We start from the raw sequence: 7,500 nt of genomic DNA on the forward strand, positions 1-7,500 counted from the left end.
TTTTATAGGTTAATTTTCTCATCTTTATTGCAGTTATTGTGTTAATGGTATTGTAGTTACTGTTGACACTCGTGTTCCGTATGACCTGTTGGGGAGAGGAGGTTCCGAGGTCTGTCACTGAGGAGCGCCGGCCCGAGTCGGGCGGGCCACCGCCACCCCGGATCTTCGGCGTCCGCAACGAGAAGGGCTACTGGGTCCAGAATGACCCCGGCAGCACCGCCGCCCGCTTGAAGGACGACCTCCAGGCCGCCGGCGTGACGACGCTGCCGGCCATATTGGAGCACACCGCCAGGACGCTAAGAGACAAGCCGTGCATGGGCACGCGGGAGCTCTTGGCCCGACATCGCTTCGTGGAGAATGGTGTGGAGAAGGAAAAGCTGACCCTTGGGGAGTACTCTTTCTTGACACATGGTGAGGTGCACGACACGGTGGTCAGTTTCAGCAAAGGCCTCACGAAGATTGACACGGGCAATAGTGGCAGAATCGCTCTATTCGCTGAGACGTGTGTCGAATGGATCATGGCGGCCATGGGTTGCCTGCGCCAAGGGTCGGTAGTCGTGACCGTGTACCCTACTCTAGCCCTCCAGGAGATCGTGCTGGCACTTTCTGAAGCTGAAGTTAGCGTGATCATAACGTCGCAAAGCCTCCTCGGAAGAACGGCGGAAGTTTTCCAGAACTACCCTGGCATCAAACACGTGATTGTGTTTGAAGATCAGCTGGTGGGTCTGGGGACAGTGCCCGAGGTTCTCAAGGGCGTGGCTGTGACCCCCTTCAAGGACGTGGTGGAGGCCGGAGAGTGCCTGAGCCTCTCCTTGCCCCAGCCGACTGGCAGCGATGTGGCAGTCATCATGTACACGAGTGGGTCGGTCAGCAGCCCGAAGGGCGTGCAGCTAACACACAATAATATACTGAGCTCAGTCGTGTCATACATCCCGATGATGGATTTCCGCCCCAATGAGCGCTTCCTGGCCTTCCTTCCCCTTTCCCACGTGATGGAATTCTGCTGCCTGATAGGACACGTTTGGCTGAACAACCTGATCCTGTTCGGGTCGCCGATGACCCTGACCAGCAGAAGCCCCAAAGTCATGGAGGGCTCCCTGGGCGACGTACAGGTGGCGAAGCCCACGTACATGAACGCTGTGCCTCTCATCCTCGACAGAGTGGTCATGGGCGTCAATCAGGCCGTGGCGGAGAAGGGATTCCTGGCCACCAAGATGTTCAAGGCAGCTCTGGCGCTCAAGAGGAGTCAAAGGACCCCTGCATTCGTTTGTGAGATCCTCGACGCTTTGGTATTCAAGCAAATAGCAACGCAGTTGGGAGGCAATCTGCGCATAATAGCAGTGGGGGGATCGCCTTTGTGCGCCGAGACGCAAGTGCTGATGCGAGCCTTGTTCGGCTGCGTAATCCAAGTGGGCTACGGCGCCTCGGAGACGGCCGCGTGCATCACAGCTACCGACGGCAGGGACCTGCGGACGGGCCACTGTGGCGCGCCTTGCCACGGGGTCCAGCTGGGGCTGTTGGACTGGGACGAGTGCAGCTACCGCATCACGGACAAGCCATTTCCTCGGGGGGAGGTTATCGTGGCAGGCCCTTGCGTCTCGAAGGGTTACTTCAAAAGGCCTGAAGATACGCAGAGGGTGTTCATCGAGATCGACGGCCAGCACTTTTTCTGCACTGGCGACATCGCCCAGATTGACGACACGGGCGTGGTTCGCATCATCGACCGCAAGAAGGACATCGTCAAACTGAATGACGGTGAGTACATCGCGGTAGGACGAATCGAAATGAAGATGAAAACAAATCCATTTGTGGATAACATCTTCGTCTATGTGCGACCCGGCTCGAACAGGTGCATTTGCATTGTCGTTGCCAATGCAGGCCAGGTCATGAAACTCGGGCAAGAGCTGAACTTGGACTTGAGCTTCGAAGACCTCTGCCAAACCCCCGAGGTTGTGGCCAATGTGCTGCAGAGGTTGCAAGCCCATGGCCTGGAGCTCGGGCTTACGAAGCGGGAGCTCCCAGTGGCGCTCTATCTGACCCCCTCGCCTTGGACGCCGGAGACGGGCCTGGTGGGCCCCGCGCTCAAGATCAGGAGGAAAGTGGTCGAGGCGCACTTCCGAGATCAGATCGACGCCATGTACAATAACGGGCCAGAGAAGACCAGGTAAAACTGATCGTATAATGATCCGGATCTAGTATCCGGTTCTTCGCATTCCAGTGCCACGAAAGTACACGCCAACATGCACACGAATCATTTAATTTGATTGCCTGATAATCACAATAATTGATGAACCGGATTATATCACAATAGATAATAATCCTAATGCTAAAGAATCTTTTGTTTAATAATATATAATAGGATACACCTCGCCCCCTGCCAAACCACAACCCCCCCTCCCAAATATATATATATATATATATATATATTCACACACATACACACACACACATATTTATATATATAAATTATAAATATGTGATGATAATTATATATATATATATATATATATATATATATATATATTTGTGTGTGTGTGATTACGTACGTGCCACGTGAGCCTTATACCGCTGATAACCCTTCCTTGGCGCTCGTATCTAGATTTTTATGAGACGTGAATTTATTAATGGAAAAAATAAAAATGATGCAAAGCTTTCAACGCTCGAGTTACCCTCTCGATATGAGTCGAGGACGACTTTTATAGGTTAATTTTCTCATCTTGATAGCAGTTATTGTGTTAATGGTATTGTAGTTACTGTTGACACTCGTGTTCCGTATGACCTGTTGGGGAGAGGAGGTTCCGAGGTCTGTCACTGAGGAGCGCCGGCCCGAGTCGGGCGGGCCACCGCCACCCCGGATCTTCGGCGTCCGCAACGAGAAGGGCTACTGGGTCCAGAATGACCCCGGCAGCACCGCCGCCCGCTTGAAGGACGACCTCCAGGCCGCCGGCGTGACGACGCTGCCGGCCATATTGGAGCACACCGCCAGGACGCTAAGAGACAAGCCGTGCATGGGCACGCGGGAGCTCTTGGCCCGACATCGCTTCGTGGAGAATGGTGTGGAGAAGGAAAAGCTGACCCTTGGGGAGTACTCTTTCTTGACACATGGTGAGGTGCACGACACGGTGGTCAGTTTCAGCAAAGGCCTCACGAAGATTGACACGGGCAATAGTGGCAGAATCGCTCTATTCGCTGAGACGTGTGTCGAATGGATCATGGCGGCCATGGGTTGCCTGCGCCAAGGGTCGGTAGTCGTGACCGTGTACCCTACTCTAGCCCTCCAGGAGATCGTGCTGGCACTTTCTGAAGCTGAAGTTAGCGTGATCATAACGTCGCAAAGCCTCCTCGGAAGAACGGCGGAAGTTTTCCAGAACTACCCTGGCATCAAACACGTGATTGTGTTTGAAGATCAGCTGGTGGGTCTGGGGACAGTGCCCGAGGTTCTCAAGGGCGTGGCTGTGACCCCCTTCAAGGACGTGGTGGAGGCCGGAGAGTGCCTGAGCCTCTCCTTGCCCCAGCCGACTGGCAGCGATGTGGCAGTCATCATGTACACGAGTGGGTCGGTCAGCAGCCCGAAGGGCGTGCAGCTAACACACAATAATATACTGAGCTCAGTCGTGTCATACATCCCGATGATGGATTTCCGCCCCAATGAGCGCTTCCTGGCCTTCCTTCCCCTTTCCCACGTGATGGAATTCTGCTGCCTGATAGGACACGTTTGGCTGAACAACCTGATCCTGTTCGGGTCGCCGATGACCCTGACCAGCAGAAGCCCCAAAGTCATGGAGGGCTCCCTGGGCGACGTACAGGTGGCGAAGCCCACGTACATGAACGCTGTGCCTCTCATCCTCGACAGAGTGGTCATGGGCGTCAATCAGGCCGTGGCGGAGAAGGGATTCCTGGCCACCAAGATGTTCAAGGCAGCTCTGGCGCTCAAGAGGAGTCAAAGGACCCCTGCATTCGTTTGTGAGATCCTCGACGCTTTGGTATTCAAGCAAATAGCAACGCAGTTGGGAGGCAATCTGCGCATAATAGCAGTGGGGGGATCGCCTTTGTGCGCCGAGACGCAAGTGCTGATGCGAGCCTTGTTCGGCTGCGTAATCCAAGTGGGCTACGGCGCCTCGGAGACGGCCGCGTGCATCACAGCTACCGACGGCAGGGACCTGCGGACGGGCCACTGTGGCGCGCCTTGCCACGGGGTCCAGCTGGGGCTGTTGGACTGGGACGAGTGCAGCTACCGCATCACGGACAAGCCATTTCCTCGGGGGGAGGTTATCGTGGCAGGCCCTTGCGTCTCGAAGGGTTACTTCAAAAGGCCTGAAGATACGCAGAGGGTGTTCATCGAGATCGACGGCCAGCACTTTTTCTGCACTGGCGACATCGCCCAGATTGACGACACGGGCGTGGTTCGCATCATCGACCGCAAGAAGGACATCGTCAAACTGAATGACGGTGAGTACATCGCGGTAGGACGAATCGAAATGAAGATGAAAACAAATCCATTTGTGGATAACATCTTCGTCTATGTGCGACCCGGCTCGAACAGGTGCATTTGCATTGTCGTTGCCAATGCAGGCCAGGTCATGAAACTCGGGCAAGAGCTGAACTTGGACTTGAGCTTCGAAGACCTCTGCCAAACCCCCGAGGTTGTGGCCAATGTGCTGCAGAGGTTGCAAGCCCATGGCCTGGAGCTCGGGCTTACGAAGCGGGAGCTCCCAGTGGCGCTCTATCTGACCCCCTCGCCTTGGACGCCGGAGACGGGCCTGGTGGGCCCCGCGCTCAAGATCAGGAGGAAAGTGGTCGAGGCGCACTTCCGAGATCAGATCGACGCCATGTACAATAACGGGCCAGAGAAGACCAGGTAAAACTGATCGTATAATGATCCGGATCTAGTATCCGGTTCTTCGCATTCCAGTGCCACGAAAGTACACGCCAACATGCACACGAATCATTTAATTTGATTGCCTGATAATCACAATAATTGATGAACCGGATTATATCACAATAGATAATAATCCTAATGCTAAAGAATCTTTTGTTTAATAATATATAATAGGATACACCTCGCCCCCTGCCAAACCACAACCCCCCCTCCCAAATATATATATATATATATATATATATTCACACACATACACACACACATATTTATATATATAAATTATAAATATGTGATGATAATTATATATATATATATATATATATATATATATATATATATATTTGTGTGTGTGTGATTACGTACGTGCCACGTGAGCCTTATACCGCTGATAACCCTTCCTTGGCGCTCGTATCTAGATTTTTATGAGACGTGAATTTATTAATGGAAAAAATAAAAATGATGCAAAGCTTTCAACGCTCGAGTTACCCTCTCGATATGAGTCGAGGACGACTTTTATAGGTTGTTAATTTTCTCATCTTTATTGCAGTTATTGTGTTAATGGTATTGTAGTTACTGTTGACACTCGTGTTCCGTATGACCTGTTGGGGAGAGGAGGTTCCGAGGTCTGTCACTGAGGAGCGCCGGCCCGAGTCGGGCGGGCCACCGCCACCCCGGATCTTCGGCGTCCGCAACGAGAAGGGCTACTGGGTCCAGAATGACCCCGGCAGCACCGCCGCCCGCTTGAAGGACGACCTCCAGGCCGCCGGCGTGACGACGCTGCCGGCCATATTGGAGCACACCGCCAGGACGCTAAGAGACAAGCCGTGCATGGGCACGCGGGAGCTCTTGGCCCGACATCGCTTCGTGGAGAATGGTGTGGAGAAGGAAAAGCTGACCCTTGGGGAGTACTCTTTCTTGACACATGGTGAGGTGCACGACACGGTGGTCAGTTTCAGCAAAGGCCTCACGAAGATTGACACGGGCAATAGTGGCAGAATCGCTCTATTCGCTGAGACGTGTGTCGAATGGATCATGGCGGCCATGGGTTGCCTGCGCCAAGGGTCGGTAGTCGTGACCGTGTACCCTACTCTAGCCCTCCAGGAGATCGTGCTGGCACTTTCTGAAGCTGAAGTTAGCGTGATCATAACGTCGCAAAGCCTCCTCGGAAGAACGGCGGAAGTTTTCCAGAACTACCCTGGCATCAAACACGTGATTGTGTTTGAAGATCAGCTGGTGGGTCTGGGGACAGTGCCCGAGGTTCTCAAGGGCGTGGCTGTGACCCCCTTCAAGGACGTGGTGGAGGCCGGAGAGTGCCTGAGCCTCTCCTTGCCCCAGCCGACTGGCAGCGATGTGGCAGTCATCATGTACACGAGTGGGTCGGTCAGCAGCCCGAAGGGCGTGCAGCTAACACACAATAATATACTGAGCTCAGTCGTGTCATACATCCCGATGATGGATTTCCGCCCCAATGAGCGCTTCCTGGCCTTCCTTCCCCTTTCCCACGTGATGGAATTCTGCTGCCTGATAGGACACGTTTGGCTGAACAACCTGATCCTGTTCGGGTCGCCGATGACCCTGACCAGCAGAAGCCCCAAAGTCATGGAGGGCTCCCTGGGCGACGTACAGGTGGCGAAGCCCACGTACATGAACGCTGTGCCTCTCATCCTCGACAGAGTGGTCATGGGCGTCAATCAGGCCGTGGCGGAGAAGGGATTCCTGGCCACCAAGATGTTCAAGGCAGCTCTGGCGCTCAAGAGGAGTCAAAGGACCCCTGCATTCGTTTGTGAGATCCTCGACGCTTTGGTATTCAAGCAAATAGCAACGCAGTTGGGAGGCAATCTGCGCATAATAGCAGTGGGGGGATCGCCTTTGTGCGCCGAGACGCAAGTGCTGATGCGAGCCTTGTTCGGCTGCGTAATCCAAGTGGGCTACGGCGCCTCGGAGACGGCCGCGTGCATCACAGCTACCGACGGCAGGGACCTGCGGACGGGCCACTGTGGCGCGCCTTGCCACGGGGTCCAGCTGGGGCTGTTGGACTGGGACGAGTGCAGCTACCGCATCACGGACAAGCCATTTCCTCGGGGGGAGGTTATCGTGGCAGGCCCTTGCGTCTCGAAGGGTTACTTCAAAAGGCCTGAAGATACGCAGAGGGTGTTCATCGAGATCGACGGCCAGCACTTTTTCTGCACTGGCGACATCGCCCAGATTGACGACACGGGCGTGGTTCGCATCATCGACCGCAAGAAGGACATCGTCAAACTGAATGACGGTGAGTACATCGCGGTAGGACGAATCGAAATGAAGATGAAAACAAATCCATTTGTGGATAACATCTTCGTCTATGTGCGACCCGGCTCGAACAGGTGCATTTGCATTGTCGTTGCCAATGCAGGCCAGGTCATGAAACTCGGGCAAGAGCTGAACTTGGACTTGAGCTTCGAAGACCTCTGCCAAACCCCCGAGGTTGTGGCCAATGTGCTGCAGAGGTTGCAAGCCCATGGCCTGGAGCTCGGGCTTACGAAGCGGGAGCTCCCAGTGGCGCTCTATCTGACCCCCTCGCCTTGGACGCCGGAGACGGGCCTGGTGGGCCCCGCGCTCAAGATCAGGAGGAAAGTGGTCGA

General features: G+C 54.3%; 1 protein-coding gene across 3 annotated transcripts in view; it reads right to left on the reverse strand.

Annotated features, from left to right (window-relative positions):
• The window catches only part of LOC113809761 (colorectal mutant cancer protein), a 186,856-nt gene that overhangs the window by 54,914 nt on the left and 124,442 nt on the right, over positions 1–7,500 (reverse strand). The window lies entirely within an intron of this gene.

This window comes from Penaeus vannamei, chromosome 24 (assembly GCF_042767895.1).
Source record: "Penaeus vannamei isolate JL-2024 chromosome 24, ASM4276789v1, whole genome shotgun sequence".
Classification (NCBI taxonomy): Eukaryota; Metazoa; Arthropoda; class Malacostraca; order Decapoda; family Penaeidae; genus Penaeus; species Penaeus vannamei.